This window comes from Lepidochelys kempii, chromosome 6 (assembly GCF_965140285.1).
Source record: "Lepidochelys kempii isolate rLepKem1 chromosome 6, rLepKem1.hap1, whole genome shotgun sequence".
NCBI lineage: Eukaryota > Metazoa > Chordata > Testudines > Cheloniidae > Lepidochelys > Lepidochelys kempii.
The window spans coordinates 8,538,914-8,555,594 of NC_136385.1; the positions used below are offsets into that span (position 1 = coordinate 8,538,914).

The 16,681-nt window shown below is 46.7% G+C and overlaps 2 pseudogenes; both read right to left on the reverse strand.

Moving 5' to 3' along the window:
- Positions 1-1,922, reverse strand: part of LOC140912933 (up-regulator of cell proliferation pseudogene) — a 124,690-nt pseudogene extending 122,768 nt beyond the window's left edge.
- Positions 1,923-7,455: 5,533 nt separating this feature from the next.
- Positions 7,456-15,700, reverse strand: LOC144930642 (up-regulator of cell proliferation pseudogene; annotated as a pseudogene).
- Between the last annotated feature and the right edge of the window lie 981 nt (positions 15,701-16,681).

Below are 16,681 nucleotides of genomic sequence, written 5' to 3' on the forward strand. Positions count from 1 at the left end.
GGGATCCCAAGCGTGTGACAAATGCTCCAGACCTCTCCCCTGGAGCCCCACAGAGGGGGAGCTGCAGTGACTGGGGCCTCTTGTACCCAGCTCTTGCCCCACCCTGCGCAGCACCAGAGCCTCCCGCTTCCCCTGCCGGCTCTGGGGCTGGGCCCAGACCCCTCCCTGACCCTGCAGCCTGGGCTCCCAGCACAGCCACAGCCCTGCCCAGGGGTCTGCAAGCCCTGAGGAGCCCTTTATAGCCCCCCCGGCACCCAGGCCAGCCCCTGATTGGCTGCTCCATTATCCTCTGTGCAAATTAGCTCCCACCCCCGAGGCTAATGAGGGCCCAGGTGGCTGTAAGGGGGGAGGGGAGCTTGGCATGTCCTGGGGTGACAGTTAAACCGACACAGCAGAGTCACCCTGTGGAGCTGGGGGTCACTAGGGAAGGGAGGGGGCAGTTCAGGGGGGGGCTGAGGTGCAGGAGGGGCTGCAGGGGTCAGGAGGTGGGTTCAGGGGAGCAGAGGGCGTTGGGGGTTCATACAGGGCTCATTAGGGGGACTGAGGAGGGGGCCAGAATGGGGGAGGGGCAGAGTCCAGGCACGGGGTAGATTTGGGGGGCAGAGTTGAGGGGATTGTTGAGGAGGGGGAAGTTCAGGGGCAGTTTACAGGGGTCAGTGTTGGGGAGGGGGAGAAGTTCAGGCTGACTCCCTCCCTCCCCAAGGCAGGGCTGTGGGGCACAAACTGGCTTTATTAGCAGGCAAGGACTTTCTCCTCCTCCCAGCCCCATGCGGTTTGGGGCTGGGGGCACAGAGGTTGGAGCAGGGGAGGGGTGTTATCAAGCCAAAGGGCGGGGGGTTGTTTGCTTCAGGGCAGGGAGCAGAATGGGGCGGGTGCCGTCCAAAGGGCAAGCGAAGGAGATGGAAGCAGGAGGCGGCAGGTGGCAGTTCAGGGGGCATGAGGGGCAGGAGGGGGAAAAGGCTTTTTGGGGGTGATTGAAGGGCAGGAGGTGCAGGGCGAGGCAGGGTGTCAGGAGGCGGATTCAGGGGAGTAGAGAGGATTTGGAGGGGTTAGTAGAAGACCCATGGGGAGATTTGTGGGGGGAGGGTGTGGGAAAGGTCAGATTACAGGAACTGTTGCTGCTTCCCCCTGCCCCCCCTCCCCCCAAATCAGCCCAGCTGGGCCCCTCTGCCCTGGGGTGGGGAACTCGCACGATGGGGCTGCTTGCACTGCAGCCCCAGCCCCTGCTAGGGTGCCCAGATAGCAAGTTTGAAAAATCGGGACAGAGTGTGTGGGGGGGGTAATAGGCACCTATAGAAGAAAAAGCCCTGAATATTGGGACATCTGGTCACCCAAGCCCCTGCAGCGTCCCTGCCCCAGGAGACCTGTTGCCTCATCACCCCCAGGCCGAGCTGTGGGAAGGGAGACCTGAGCCGCCCCAAGGAGGGAGGCCGGAGAGCCTCAGTGCAGCAGCAGAAGGGGAGAAGAGCCCAGTGCTGGGAGCAGCGGAGAGACAGAGCCCATATGTGAGGTGTAAGAATTGGATGGGGAGAGGTGGGAATTAATGATCACCTGGAGAGTGGGAGGCCCTGAGTGGCAACACTAGGATTGGTCGTGTTCTCTGTGTTTATTATTGACCTGGAATAATGGACTAAAAACTTGAGATAGGAAAACTTGCCCGGGACACCGAATTCTTTTGTTTGGGTGGATTGTGAGTAATTTCAAAAAGAGCTTGATAATGTCAGGCAACATTCAATGTGTCTGTGCAAGGTGCTGCCTTTCAAGAAGGCTGACTTAAGAAAATTCAGGGAGTTGGTAGGTAAGATCCCTGGGTAGCAAGTCTAAAGGGAAAAACAGTTCAAGAGTTAGCAGTTTTCCAGAGACATTTTTACTTGCCTGTAGCAAGGCGAAGGCTCACCGGCATAGCGCCTCCTGCTGGTCATCTTGGAAGTTAGCTCTTCAGCACTGGGAGCCCCCTCTGCAGGCTGGTGTCTTGCCTGCCTTAGGGCCCCCATATCCCTCCTGGACCTCAGTGCCCTTTTACCTTGGGGTGCTGCCCCCTAGCTGTACCCCCACACTCTGGGTCTCCCCTCCCAGGGGAACCCCCAACCCTCTAAACCCACCTTGCCTCAGTGGCTACTGCCAGTCATCATCTAGCCCCTGCTCACTGGGGCAGACTGCAGTCTGTAATGGCTACTCATCATTGGCGAGGGGGTAGGACCTGCTGCCTTTGCCTATCCCCAGGCTGCCCCTCTGCCTCCCCAGTACCTTTCTTAGGCCTTCAACAAGGCCTCAGCCTGGGGATTTAACCAGGCTGCTGCTCCCCAGCTCCCTTTGCCCTTCCCCAGCACTGCTCCACTTCAGGTACATTGCTCCCAGGCAGCTAGCCCTTCTCCCTCCAGGGCTAGAGTGATACTCCTCTCACTTCTGGCCCCAAGCCCTCTTATAAGGGCCAGCTGGACCCTGATTGAGCTGGCCACAGCTGTGGCTGCTTCCCAAATCAGCCTAGCCCAGCCACAGCCCTCTCCAGGGATGCTTTTAACCCCTGTTTTACTGGAGTGGGGCAGTTGCCCCACTACAAGGCCTAAAAGCAAACTATTCCACTGCATAGGAAAGATAGGAAGTATAGCCAGAGACCATGCTGGCTTAACCAGGAGATCCTCAATGATCTAAAAATCAAAAAATTGTTGTACGTAAAGTGGAAACTAGGTCAAATTACGACAAAGGATGAACATAAATAACACAAGTATGTAGGGACAAAACGAGAAAGGCCAAGGAACAAAACAGATCATAGCTAGAGACTTAAAGGGTGACAAGAAAACATTCTACAAATACGTTAGAAGCAAGAGGAAGATCAAGGACAGGGTAGGCCCATTACTCAATGAAGAGGGAAAAAACAATAACCGAAAATGTGGAAATGGCAGAGGTGCTTAATGACTTCTTTGTTTCAGTGTTCAAGAAGAGGGTTAGTGGTAATTGGACATCTAGTATACTGAATGCCAGTGAAAATGAGGTGGGATCCGAGGATAAAATAGGAAAAGAACAAGTAAAAAATTTAGACCAATTAGATGTCTTCAGGTCACCAGGGCCTGATGAAATGTATCCTAGAATACTCAAGAAGCTGACTGAGGAGATATCTGAGCCATTAGTGATTATCTTTGAAAAGTCATGGAAAACGGGAGAGATTCCAGAAGACTGGAAATGGGCATCTATAAAAAGGGAAATGAGGACAACCTGGGGAAATACAGACCAGTCAGCTTAACTTCTGTACCTGGAAAGATAATGGAGCAAATAATTAAGCTCTAAATTTGCAAACATCTGGAAGATAATCAGGTGATAAGTAATAGTCAGCATGGATTTGTCAAGAACAAATCGTGTCAAACCAACCTGATAGCTTTCTTTGACAGGGTAACGAGCCTTGTGGATGGGGAGAAGCTGTAGATGTGGTATATGTTGACGGTAGTAAGGCTTTTGATGCAGTCTCACCTGACCTTCTCATAAACAAACTAGGGAAAGACAACTTAGATGGAGCTACTATAAGATGCGTGCAAAACTGGTGGAAAACCATTCCCAGAGAGTAGCTATCAATGGCTAACTTCCTGTCAGGGTGGTTAAGCACTGAAATAAATTGCCTGAGGGGTTCTGGAATCTCCATCAGTGGAGATTTTTAAGAGTAGGTTAGACAAACACCTGTCCGGGAGGATCTAGATAATGCTTAGTCATGCCATGAGTGCAGGGGACTGGATTAGATCAGTGGTTCTCAGCTGGGGGTCAGTGAGCCCTTTCAGGGGGGCCGCGGAGCCCCACGGCTGAAACCTGGAGCCCCAGTGCTGAAGCCTGCCCCCCCCTTCCCCCTAAGCCAGGAGCGGTGCGGGTCTGAAGCCAGTGGGCCCCCTGCTCTAGTTAGGAGCGGCGCGGGGCTGAAGCCCGCGGTGCCCTCCCCATCCCCCCCAAGCCAGGAGTGGCACAGCCAGAAGCTAGGTGGGGCTGAAGCCGGCAGGGTCCCCACACCCCCTCCAAGCCAGGAGCAACGCGGTGCTCGAGCCGACAAACCTCCCCTCCCCCACAAGCCAGGAGCAGCAGGGAGGCTGAAGCCAGGAGTCCCAGTGACTTGCCCCTGAAGCTGGGCATTGCACTGGAAGCCCCCCTGCCTGCATACAGCCCATAGCTACCCCCTGCCTGCACCCTGAGCTACCCCCTGCCCATACACAGCCCTTAGCTATCCCCTCCCTGTACCCTGAGCTACTCCCCTCATTTCACACAGCCCCTAACTAACCTCCTGCCCGCACCTGAGCGGTTTTAAAACTTTTTGAACTGAGTCCCCCCTTTCAGTTACATTTTTGGTTGCATCCCCCCAGAGCCCAGACAAGCTGGGTGCCCTCCTGAGCGAGTCAGGGGGTGGAGATGGCACATCCTCCCTGGACCCTGCTGTGTGGAGCTGGGATGAGCCATGCCAGGCCTTCCTTACCCCCCCGCCACCAAAAAAAAATTGAAGTAAAACTATGCCTATGCCCAAGTGTGTCCCCCTGGCCTGGAGCCCACGCTTACCCCCTGCCGGGCCCTCTTGTTCTTATAGGATGTTGAATGGGGCCACAGCAAGAAAAAGGTTGAGAACCCCTGGATTTGATGATCTCTCAAGGTCCCTTCCAGTCCTATGATTCTATGTGGAAAGGAACAATTGAAACCGGGTGACATGGGCAAATCCACTGAGCAGCTGGGCTGACAGATAGAGTACGGCAACTGCGTGGCATGTGGCAATGAAGAGAAGAGATTCCCCCGTGGGACAGTACACGGAGCCACTGCCCAATCCAGCTACACTCACAGCCCCACTGCCGAGAAGGGACACAGAGAGGGAGTGTCACGGGTTGGGGTCACTACAGAGAGTTTGGGCCATCAGTGTTGTTACTGGGGATTTCTAACCCTACATATTTCGGTCTGTTTGTGTGTATGTGTGTATAGTTATCTAATTTCCCTTGTAACTGTGGAAAATCCAGTCTTTGGGTTGGGGTTGAACTGCTTCACCTGGGGGTTGCTCCATTGACTCCACAGCTGGCCCTGCCTATCCCACCACAGCGGTTACTAACTTGTGCCGCATTGGGTCTCCACCCCCCCACCCCCTCCCCAAGTGAGAGCTCAGGGCTCCATGAAATGTTCTCACTGTTTAAATGAGAAAACAAAGCCCATTTTTCATGAGGTCAGTCGTTCTTATCAGCATCAGGCCTCTCAGAAGGGCTCATTTAAATGTTAAGGGGTCCTGTATTGCTTGGGATCTTGGGTTTGTACTTTGGAAGCATCACATCTCCTGAAATGTTTGCTGACCTCACCCACTATCCTTCCTCTCAGGGCTAAATAAAACAAAAAGTTTCAAGGCAACATTTCAAAATAAATAAGCCACCACAAAAAAGTCTGTTCCCAAGTTTATTTTGTTTAACTGTAAATGGTTTTCTGTTGTTTCTTATGCGTGATTACATTAAAACAAGAATACTAATTTCTTAATGCACAATAGGGAGAGTAAATGACAGTCATGCTCTAAATATAGCAGTTTAATTGTCTTCAACAGATTCTTATTTGGGGGGGAGAGACTCAGTTTAAACACTCAACATACATGCCAATCATTTATCTGTGTTTACAGCCTATTCTAAAGTAATTACTTCCTACTATGTAATACTCAGGTCCTGAATCTGCCCTTGTCTTCAATAAAGAAAGTTTCACTGATGTAACTTAGGCTATGTCTACACTGTCAGATGTACAGCTCCAGGAGCTGCAGTGCCCCTCAGAGAGCGCTGCAGGGAAAGCGCTGCTGTGTGTTCACAATGCCAGCACAACGGCAGCTCTTGCAACGGCCACAGAGCAGTGCATTGTGGTAGCTATCCCAGCATGCAAGTGGCTGCAACATGCTTTTCAAATGGGGTGGTGTTGGGTGGAGTGTGACAGGGAGTGTGTTGTGTGTATGTGGGGGGAGAGAGAGTGGGTTTGGGGGGGGGATGAGAGCATGTCAGCATGCTGTCTTGTAAGTTCAGACAGCAGCAGACTCCCCTCTTCCTGCCTCTCAAGCAACATTCCACAGTAATGGTTTGCTTTGTCCCAGAGCAGATAAGCATTCCAGCTGTCAGAAACGGCGCTTTGAAAGGACATATCCGCATTCCTACAGCCGATTCCAAACAATGACAAGAGTGGCCACTTGACTTAAGGGGATTAGGGGACGTTTCTGGAGGCGGATCAGAGCGCAGTAATGCAACACCTCGTTCACACTGACGCTGGGGCGTTTCAGCCGAGATGCACCAAGCATTATGCTTCTGGTGGAGGTGGATTTCCAGGGGCACTCCCGCTACAAAGTCCAGGTGCTCTACGTGCCTTGACAGTGTGGATGGGTCATGAGTTAGGGTGCCCGGGGTTGCTTTTAATGCACTCTAACTCACAAGTGTAGCCAAGTCCTTAGTGATTTTCAGCTATTAGGCTGGGCAGAAATGCTGTCCTGCCACAAGTAATTGTCAGCTCTTTTGAGCACTTAAAATAACAAAAGGCCCTATCTCCTGAACAGTGGGGAGAAACAGGTTAAACCAGACCAGGGACCCTTAGGGAGAGTTCACTCCTCCTGGCAGAGATACCTCTCCTCACCCCTCTTACTTTCGCAGGAGTCAGGCATTCAAGCACCTGGCTTAATGAGTCCTTTCAGCTGAGGGTGACCCCTCATTTGAGACAGGTTAAGCACAATTCTGCTCCCCTTTACTTATACAATAAATGCAACAACACTGACAACAACATTTCACTACCCCTTCATTCAGTACTAAAGTGATCTGTAACCCAACACAAGTCAATATTGATCACTTTGAGCAACACCTCTATATCTGCTGGATATCTAGGCAGAGTAGGTGAGTTCATGTAAATACAATTTCCTCCTAAAGTCTCTCCCGCTCCCAGCTAGCTGTCATGGGAGAACTCATTCGGACCCTGTTTACATAGTTATGTTAGGAAGAAGCTTCTCCTCTAAAAACGTTTCTATACAATTTCCATTAGATGGTTTCTTGCACCTCCCACTGAGACATCTTGTAATGGCCACTGTCAGAGACAGGATGGATCACTGGTTTGATCCAGTACAGCAGGGAGATGAGATACCGAGCTAGATGGCCTTTAGGTCTGATCCAATACAGCAAGGATGTGGGATACTAGGCTATATGGGTGATTGGTCTGATCCAGTACTGCAGAGAGGTGGGGATACCAGGCTAGATGGGCTGTTATTCTGGTTCAGCAAGGACACAGGGATACATGGACTATCAGTTTGCTTTGGTATGGCTGTTCCTGTGCAGCAGCCTTGCACTAACTGGAAGAAGTGACCTGCAATTGATTTTTTTTTTTTTTAGTTTTCAATTTAAAAAACGGTATAGGCTGTCAGATTGGTTCATATTCCATTTTTTAAAATTAAGGGTTTTGTTTTGTTGAAGTGTATCCTATTTAAAGAGACTCTTGGCATGTCTATTATTTCATGTAAAACACTTCCTTTAGGCTCTTCAGCGCCTGCTCTTTAGTTAGATTTTTCCAGTCTCCTGGAAGATCTGCTGCTTTAGCACCATACGCTCTAGCTAACTGGTCACTGAATGATTTGAAAACAAATTTCCTGAAATCAGAAGCATCAATATTGGGACCAGTCTGAATGTGCCAGTCTGGGTAGTAATGGCGGTAATCTTTGAAAGGCTGAAATTTCCCATCTGCGGCTGCAGTTTGGAATTCACGATTGGAAACCACATCAGAGGAGCATATGGAATGCTCAAGCTTTTGTGAATCACAATCCCTGAAGTTCCCTAACCCTTCGGGTCGATGGACTGATACAAAATGCTCTTTATGGTCAGTGCCTCCTGCTTCACAGGGGGCTTCACAGAACGGACACTGCTTCCCACAGCCAAACACTCGCTTGAAGATCTCATCCTGGGGTTTCACTGGCAGGCTGGAGAGTTTGGTCTCAAGTTCCAAATGATTAAACTGGGTTAAGATTTGTTGTTCCAGCTCCAGAAGGAAGATTTCAATGTTACCAGAAAGCTGCTCAATTTTTGCTGTGGTTTTAAACTGTACTCCAACTAAGCTATTGCTGGAAATGGCCAGGTCCTGCTGCAGCTCTTTGCAAAAGCTGTCTAAAAAGGCAGAAACTGTGTTATTGTTTTTATTTATGGAGTTTTTCAGAACTCCCTTGATTTTATTTATTATTCTGGATAGAATCCCTTTCTCCAAATCCCTCAAACTTGCCTTCCCTCCATAGTGGTCTATCAGACATCTCTGTATCCAGGATTTGACAAACTCTTCATAGTTACTTATCTATTTCACATAGTTGTCAAAGTTCATCTCTTCCAGCAGCTTCTTTAGCAAAAAGAACTGAAAGAAGCTTCGGCTGGTGTATTCAAGGGCCTGTTCACTGCTGAGAAAATTGTCAACTATTTCTAGTCCGAGCCTTTTGTTGACATAACCCACCAGGGCAGGTTTGAGACACTGATCACAGAAATTCCTCGCCCTCGTTTGGCTCTCTTTCTTTTCCAAATGGAGATCAGTAAATATGGAGAAATAATGAGGTTTCAGCTTCTCCAGATGTTGCTGAGGATCATTTTCTTTGATAAAATCTTCATGCATCTTCTGAAATGCCCAAGCTGCTTCCCCCAAACGTGAAGCTTCAGGTCAACTTCAAACAAAGGAGAAGTGTGAAGTTTCTCAATCTCCTCCTCTTTTAACCTCTCATTAACCATATGCAGCAGTTCTCCACAATAGGTTTCATCATAGTCTGTTTTGGATTTAACTTTTTCTTCAATGTATTTCTTGCATTCAGTCATTAAAGATAGAGCAAGCTCTTCAGTTTTACAGTAACATTCCTGTGAGAAGTATTCTGCAACTGCTCTGGTCCATTTTAGGTTTAAGTATTCCTTCTTCATTGTGAAAGACTTCATTCTATAATCCAGCAGGCTTTTTGCATGTTGCAGTATCTGTCTGACAGCACCCCCTCTGTGCTTCAGATCCTTTCTCAGCTGGAGATCCATATCTTGAACAACTTGACATTTCTGTAAAGTACAGAGCGTTAACTCTGACAAGGTTTCTCGCCACATCGTTTCAAATTCTTTTTTCAGTTTCTCATTGTCTAGTTTATCTTCTCTGTTTCGGCATTCAGCCAAGAGTCTGTCAACTTCCCCTTCAATTTTCTGCTTGTACCCAGACTGGATATTGTCTATCTTGTGCTGTCCTCTTCGTATTCGAATTGCTTCCTCACAGTTACTGCTTGAATAATTTTCAAGTTCTCTTTTGAGGCTATTTGCGCTCCTTTTGAAATCTTCTCTGTACTTTTCTATCAGGTTCAAATTTGGAGCTTCACCTTTAAAATACTGTTCTAAGTTATTCAAGAGCTTCTGTTCTCCCTGCTGTAGCTTCCCTTGTGCTTCCATTTTTAAGCTGTGAAAGAGATCACCCTCTAGTGTCTCTGGCAGCTGATTCTGGATAAAAGTTTCTTTTTCAGATATCCAGAGATACATCTCCTTGCGGAAACCTCATTCCCATTCAGAATACTTCACAGACAGCTGGTGATAGGCTTCAGCTACAAGGCTGTTTCTAAAGCTAAAGATGAAGTTCTCATGTTTCACTGACTTCCACAGGCTCTTCAACCATACAATAAAATCAGGAATATCCTTTCCAGCTCTTTTCCGTGAACGGTTCTCTATGAATTCAAACAGGTATTTCTTTAGCTCACACACACTCTCACTGTATCCAGTGTTTACGGGAGCCATGAGAGGGACTCCATGCCGCAAGCCAGGCATGTACCAATTGTGTTTTTCTGGGTCATACTCCATAATATCAGAAAATGTCATTTCCCTGCTTTGCTTTTCCATCCTTGCTGCAGCTTTGGTCATTTCATTCAGCTGCTCCAGGAGGTGTTTCCTGTCCCTCATATTTTGATCATGAGCAGACACATCACTGACATTCTGGTGCACAAACTGGCAGTTTGGCTGTTGTCCTATTTCCTCCATTCTGAGAAATGCATGGACCACAATTTGCAGAACATCCTTCATTTCTGTGGCATTCTCCATGGCCATGTTAACGATGGTGATGTCACTCAGTCCAATCACCAGAGTGGCCAGCTCATTGTCATGTTGATAACTGTCTTCCAGTGCTGTTAGTTCAGGGGCCTTCAGACCTTCAGTGTCTATCACCAGGATGAAATCACAGCCAAGCAGCTCCTGAACAGCTTCTGTAACTTTAATGAGTGTCATGAACGCTCCTCGCGTACATCGATCGCTACTCACTGCAAACTGCAGGCCGAACATGGTGTTGAGAAGAGTGGATTTCCCAGTGCTCTGCACTCCCAGCACTGTTATAACCACCATTCTGGATCTACCCCCTAGTCTGATATGGAGATGAGTTAGAACATCTACTACCCAGTTCATGGGGATGTTGGAGGCATCTCCATCGATCAGCTCCACAGGAAACCCTTCCAGCATCAGGTCAGCTGCTGTGCATGGGAGATGGGAGAATTGTCTTTGGCTTTCTTCCATTTTCCCTTCTTTATCCAGGCTAAATTTCATCCATTTCAGAAAGTAATGTTTCTCCACTGGATTCAACTGTACTATTCCATTGATAAACTTAGTCAAACCATTAGTACGGTCACACTGATTCTGCTGTCTACGTATCTCTAACCATTTCTGTTTCAGTGCAGATTTATAGTCTTCAATGGCCACGTCCCCTTGCCTTTTCATTAGGCACATCTCTTTTTCCAATTTAGCCAAGTTTTTCCATGGGTCTCCTTGCAGGCTCAGCATTTCCCTTTTGTATTTTGCCCCATCTCTTATTTCTGCAGTGATTTCTTCAGTATATTTCCTCGCACACTGACATGCCTGACACTCCTCATCCACCTGGATTCCCAGGTCACGTGCCGTCACAGCCATGGCTCCCAAACTCACTGTCTTCGGAGATGAATTCACTATGGTTCCTATGGTGGACTTCACCTTTTTCCACAAATCCTGCATTATTCATGATACTATCTTTCACCAGTACTAGTGATTTGCTCAGTTTCAACACTGAGGACAGCTTATTAAGAAATCCCAGAGTTTCTTTGGGTTTCTTATTCTTGCAGTTGAGGATGAAGTAATATTTAGAGCTGGTTTTTTTCAGAGATGACAACAGCTCGTATTCTTTCTCACCGATGCTCTCGGTAACTATGAACACTGCGGAGGAGACCGCTGTTAAAAAGCTAAACTGTAGCCAGTGGGACTCAATGTCTCCATGCAAATTTGTAACTGCAATGGGTTCTGGGAAAAGATCAGAATTTTCCGTCCCCCCAGGGAAATACCAGGAAATCTCAACCAGCCCATCTGCGATTTTCTGAAGGAAGTTCCCAGACTCCATGTCCCGATGGATAAAGAAATCATGGTGCTGCTGGGAGGGGCTGAGAACCTCATTGAGGAGTTGGGACTTGGAGAAGCTGTAGCTCCCCATCCACACAAAAGAAATCGTTGGCATTTCTGTGAGCACCAGGCTCTCCTCTCTGAACCATCTGCTCTCTGCCAGGGAGTGCGGCCTCCACTTCCTCACAATGTCCCTCATGGCCCACAGTAATAGGGTGCCCTTGGGGGTGTTGAGGGTGGGTAGCACCAGAGGGAGGGCAAACTGGCACATGGACATTTTGGACAGGATCTCCTGCTGTAGGAAACTGAGCAAAGCAGAACAGCACAAAGAACATCAAGAGATTGCAGAGAAACTTTCATCTCAGTGTCACTAAAACAGAAACTGCCATCAGTATGCAGTTTCTCCTCATAATCATCCATTTCTTCTGCAGGAGCCTTGTGCCCAATGCTTGTATTTCTGGCCGTCCCATTCAGAGCTATGACCTTCCTCAGGAAATGCCAAGGTAAATCACCTAATGCCTCTGGAATCCTGTTCTTGATGCTTTCTGGGCAGATCTCCAAAACATCCCTCAGCCTGATCTTGATGCTTCTGTGCTTCTCCAGGTTTAATCTGGACAGAACATCTTGAAATGCTTTACTTCTTTCTGCAGAAGGAAGTTAAAACAAACCAAAATTTCAGAGTAGAAAATGGTGACTTTATATACAGTTTACTCATTCCATAGACAGCCTGATGTTTGTAATTTAAAGAAAAGCAGTACCCAGTAAGTAACAGATGACTTATACATCCTGGATTCAATTCTTCTCTTACTTATATTGGTTTAACAAAAATGAAGCCAATGGGATTACTTCCATGCAAATAAAACATAGTTCTGGCCCACTTTGAACTCCACTAGGTTGGTTTGCATTGTTTGATCCCAATCCTTATCCTCAGCGCAGTGCAAAGTCCACTTTAAAATGGCTTAAGTGGCCAACTGAGAATTTCCTCGAAAATCTTCCAGTATAACCAGCTCTATGACATCCCAGCTCACAGCTACTGGAGGAGGGGGCATAGACTCAGGACCCTGTCTCTGTGGTGATCCCAGAAGCTGGAATGATCCCTTGGCTGCTCTAAGCTGCTGCTCAGGATCAGACTGGTGCCTGGCAGTCTGAGGATCAGGTGGCTGTGATGGTAGCCTTCACCCCTCACCCTGAGCTGTGCTGGGCATCAATGGCTCATCCGGAGGATCTGACCCTTTATTTCCCTTTCAGCAGTCAGTGCAGATTACACCTTCTGGGAAGACTTATTTTTGATTTTCTTCATATCTTCCTCCATCTCTTTGCTGGGACATGTCTTTTACAGGTGTAGCTAACAGCACTGTGGCTTTGCTTACTTCCCAGCGACCAAATCAGTCCCTTCACTCACGCTACTTCCTCTGTCCTTTTGGGGAGCTGTGAGTACTGTCATTACTTACAAAGCAAATTTACCCACATTGCAACATGGGGAGCTAATGCGAAGACACCTCCAGGCCAGTCCTGGTACGGTAATGTCTCCAGTGCAGTGTTAGGGTATTTGGACCTGATAAAAAATTAACCCATTTATTATGTGTTATAGAGACATTATTAAGGTCACAAGAGCAAACTATTCCACTGCACAGGAAAGATAGGAAGAGTGGCAAGAGACCATCCTGGCTTAACCAGGAGATGTTCCATGATCTAAAAATAAAAAAAAGAGTCCTACAAAAAGTGGAAACTAGGTCAGATTACAAAGGATGAATACAAACAAACAACACAAGTATGTAGGGGCAAAATTAGAAAGGCCAAGGCACAAAAGGAAATCAAACAAGCTAGAGACATAAACGGTAACAAGAAAACATTCTACAAATACATTAGAAGCAAGAGGAAGACCAAGGACAGAGTAGGCCCATTACTCAATGAAGACAAAAAAGCAATAACAGAAAATGTGGAAATGACAGACGTGCTTAATGACTTCTTTGTTTCGGTTTTCACCAAGAAGGTTGGTGGCAATTGGATGCCTAACATAGTGAACACCAGTGAAAATGGGGTAGGTTCAAAATAGGGAAAGAGCAAGTTGAAAATTACTTAGACAAGTGAGATGTCTTCAAGTCAATAGAGCCCAATGAAGTGCATCCTAGAATACACAAGGAGTTGACTGAGGAGATATCTGAGCCATTAGCTCTTATCTTTGAAAAGTCATGGAAGATGGGTGATATTCCAGAAGACTGGAAAAGGGCACATATAGTGCCTATCTATAAAAAGGGAAATAAGAAAAACCCAGGGAATTACAGACCGGTCAGCTTAACTTCTGTACCCGGAAAGATAATGGAGCAAATAATGAAGGAATCAATTTGCAAACATCTAGAAGATAATAAGGCAATATGTAATAGTCAGCATGGATTTGTCAAGAACAAATCATATGAAACCGACCCGATAGTTTTCTTTGACAGGGTGATGGCCTTGTGGATAGGGGGAAGCGGTAGATGTGGTATATCGAGACTTTAGTAAGGCATCTGATATAGTCTCAAATGACCTTCTCATTAAAAAGCTAGGGAAATACAACTGAGATGGAGCTATTATAAGGTTGGTGCATAACTGGTTGGATAACCATTCCCAGAGTAGTTATCAATGGCTCACAGTCATGCTGGAAGGGCACAACGAGTCGGCTTCTGCAAGGATCAGTTCTGGGTCTAGTTCTATTCAATACAGTCATCAATGATTTAGATAATGGCATAGAGAGTACACTTATAAAATTTGCAGACGATACCAAGGTGGGAGGAGTTGCAAGTGCTTTGGAGGATAGGATTATAATTGAAAATGATCTGGACAAACTGGAGAAATGGTCTGAGGTAACTAGGATGAAATTCAATAAGAACAAATGCAAAATATTCCACTTAGGAAGGAACAATCAGTTGGACATGTACAAAATGGAAAATGACTGCCTGGGAAGGATTACCGCAAAAAGGGATCTAGAGGTCAGAGTGGACCACAAGCTAAATATGAGTGAACCGTGTAAGACTGTTGCAAAAAAAGCAAACATCATTCTGGGATATATTAGCAGCAGTGTTGTAAGCAAGACATGAAAAGTAATTCTTATGCTCCAGTCCACGTTGATTATGCCTCAACTGGAGTATTGTGTCCAGTTCTGGGTGCCACATTTCAGTAAAGATGTGGACAAATTGGAAAAAGTCCAGAGAAGAGCAACAAAAATGATTAAAGATCTAGAAAACATGACCTATGAGGGAAGATTGAAAAAATTGGGTTTGTTTAGTCTGGAAAAAAAAAGACTGAGAAGGGACATGATAACAGTTTTCAAGTACCTAAAAGGTTGTTATAAGGAGGAGGAAGAAAAATTATTTTCCTATCCTCTGATGATTGGACAAGAAGCAATTGGCTTAAATTGCAGCAAGGGAAGTTTAGATAGGAAATTTTTCCTAATGTCCGAACTGTCAGGGTGGTTAAGCACTGGAATAAATTGCCTAGGGAGGTTGTGGAATCTCCATCATTGGAGATTTTTAAGAGCAGGTTAGACAAACACCTGTCTGGGGTGGTCTAGATGGTGCTTGGTCCTGCCATGAGGGCAGGGGACTGGACTTGATGACCTCTCGAGGTCCCTTCCAGTCCTATGATTCTGTAATGAAGCACCAGCTCTGCTTTAGTTTAGGTTGAGAAGCCCTTTCTACTTAAATGTTAATTCTTCTAAGTGCTGTAAGATCTCCATGCTTACTTGGACTGACTTGAAATTTGTTGTCTCATGGGGGAACAGGATAGGGTTAGTGACCCAAATTTTGGGGTCATTTGAGCAAGGAGTTCCCCAGACACAGCTCGTCAAAAACACAGCATTTTGCAAAATCAGCAGTCTTATAATGGAGGGGATTGTGCACCACAGAGCTCAACATCCCCTACTTGATCTCAGTCACTCAGCATTTATTTCAGCCAGTGTGTGGCACTCACTGCCCGTTTGAGGAAGCAATACTGAAAACATCTATTAAAGGAAACCTTTGGCTTTCTAGAAGACTGCATGCAAACACTCATGAGCCAAAGAGATTGAAACGTGCATGTGCTGTGAGCCTAGACAAGAGTCTTTCCAGACAGTCCACTCTCACAGTAGCTGGATGGCTCAAGTACATTTGAGCCCTACTCTACTCCACAGTATTAACAACCTTCCTCAGAATACCATCCTTGCCACAATGAATGTCACTTTCCTCTACACCAATATCCCTCACAATGACAGGATAGCTGCCTGCCCCAAATATTTAAAAGACAGTGGACAACCATCAATTATCCATCCCAAACACATAGCCAAACTCATCCAGTTCATCCTCGCCTGTCATAGACTTACCTTCAACAATAAACATTTTGTCCAAAGCATGAGAACAGCCAGGGGTACTAGGATGGCTCCCCAATATGCTAACCTCTTCATGGGTCATCCTGAAGAAGAATTTCTGGAGAAGTGCATCATGAAACCAGTGATATACCTGAGAAATTTTCATCCTATGGGAAGACAGCTTAAACTCCCTCAGACTTCCACCACAACTTCAACAACCACCACCCATCCATTAAACTCTCTCTGGAGCTTTCCCACACTAGCATCAACTTCTGGACACCACAATCAGCTTCAACAATGGAACCCTACAGACAACCATATACAAGAAACCCATGGATCACCACACCTACCTTCATAGATCTAGTAACCACCCCAACCATACCAAGAAATATGTTATTGAAAGCCACTCAGATACCACAGAATGTGCTCTGAGGAGAAAGTAAGTGATATATACCTTAATGAAGGGATAACCTATTTTTGTCAAGGTCCAAATTTCTTGGTCAAGGTATAGTCAAGGTCCAGACTCCAAGAAAAAAAAAATTGAGAAACCCATAATGATAATAAACAAATAAAAACATTGTGGGATCCATTCAAAAGCATCTCGCAGTCCGGATTTGGCCCATGGTCCGCCTATTGACTATCCCTGGCTTAACACACTTGTTGTCGATATTGTGAAGGCCAAGACTATAACAGTGGTCAAAAAAGAGCTAGGTAAATTGATGGAAGATAGGTCCATCAATGGCTATTAGCCAGGATGGGCAGGGATGGTGTCCCTAGCCTCTCTTTGCCAGAAGTTGGGAATGGGTGACAGGGGATGGATCACTTGATGATTACCTTTTTGATTCATTCCCTCCGAAGCACCCGGCATTGGCCTCTGTCAGAAGACAGAATACTGAGCTAGATGGACTTTGGTCTGACCCAGTATGGCCGTTCTTATGTTCACTTAAAACCACCTTCACCAAACAAGGACACTCCATCAGAGAAGTAGATTGCATCATGCAACAGGCCACCC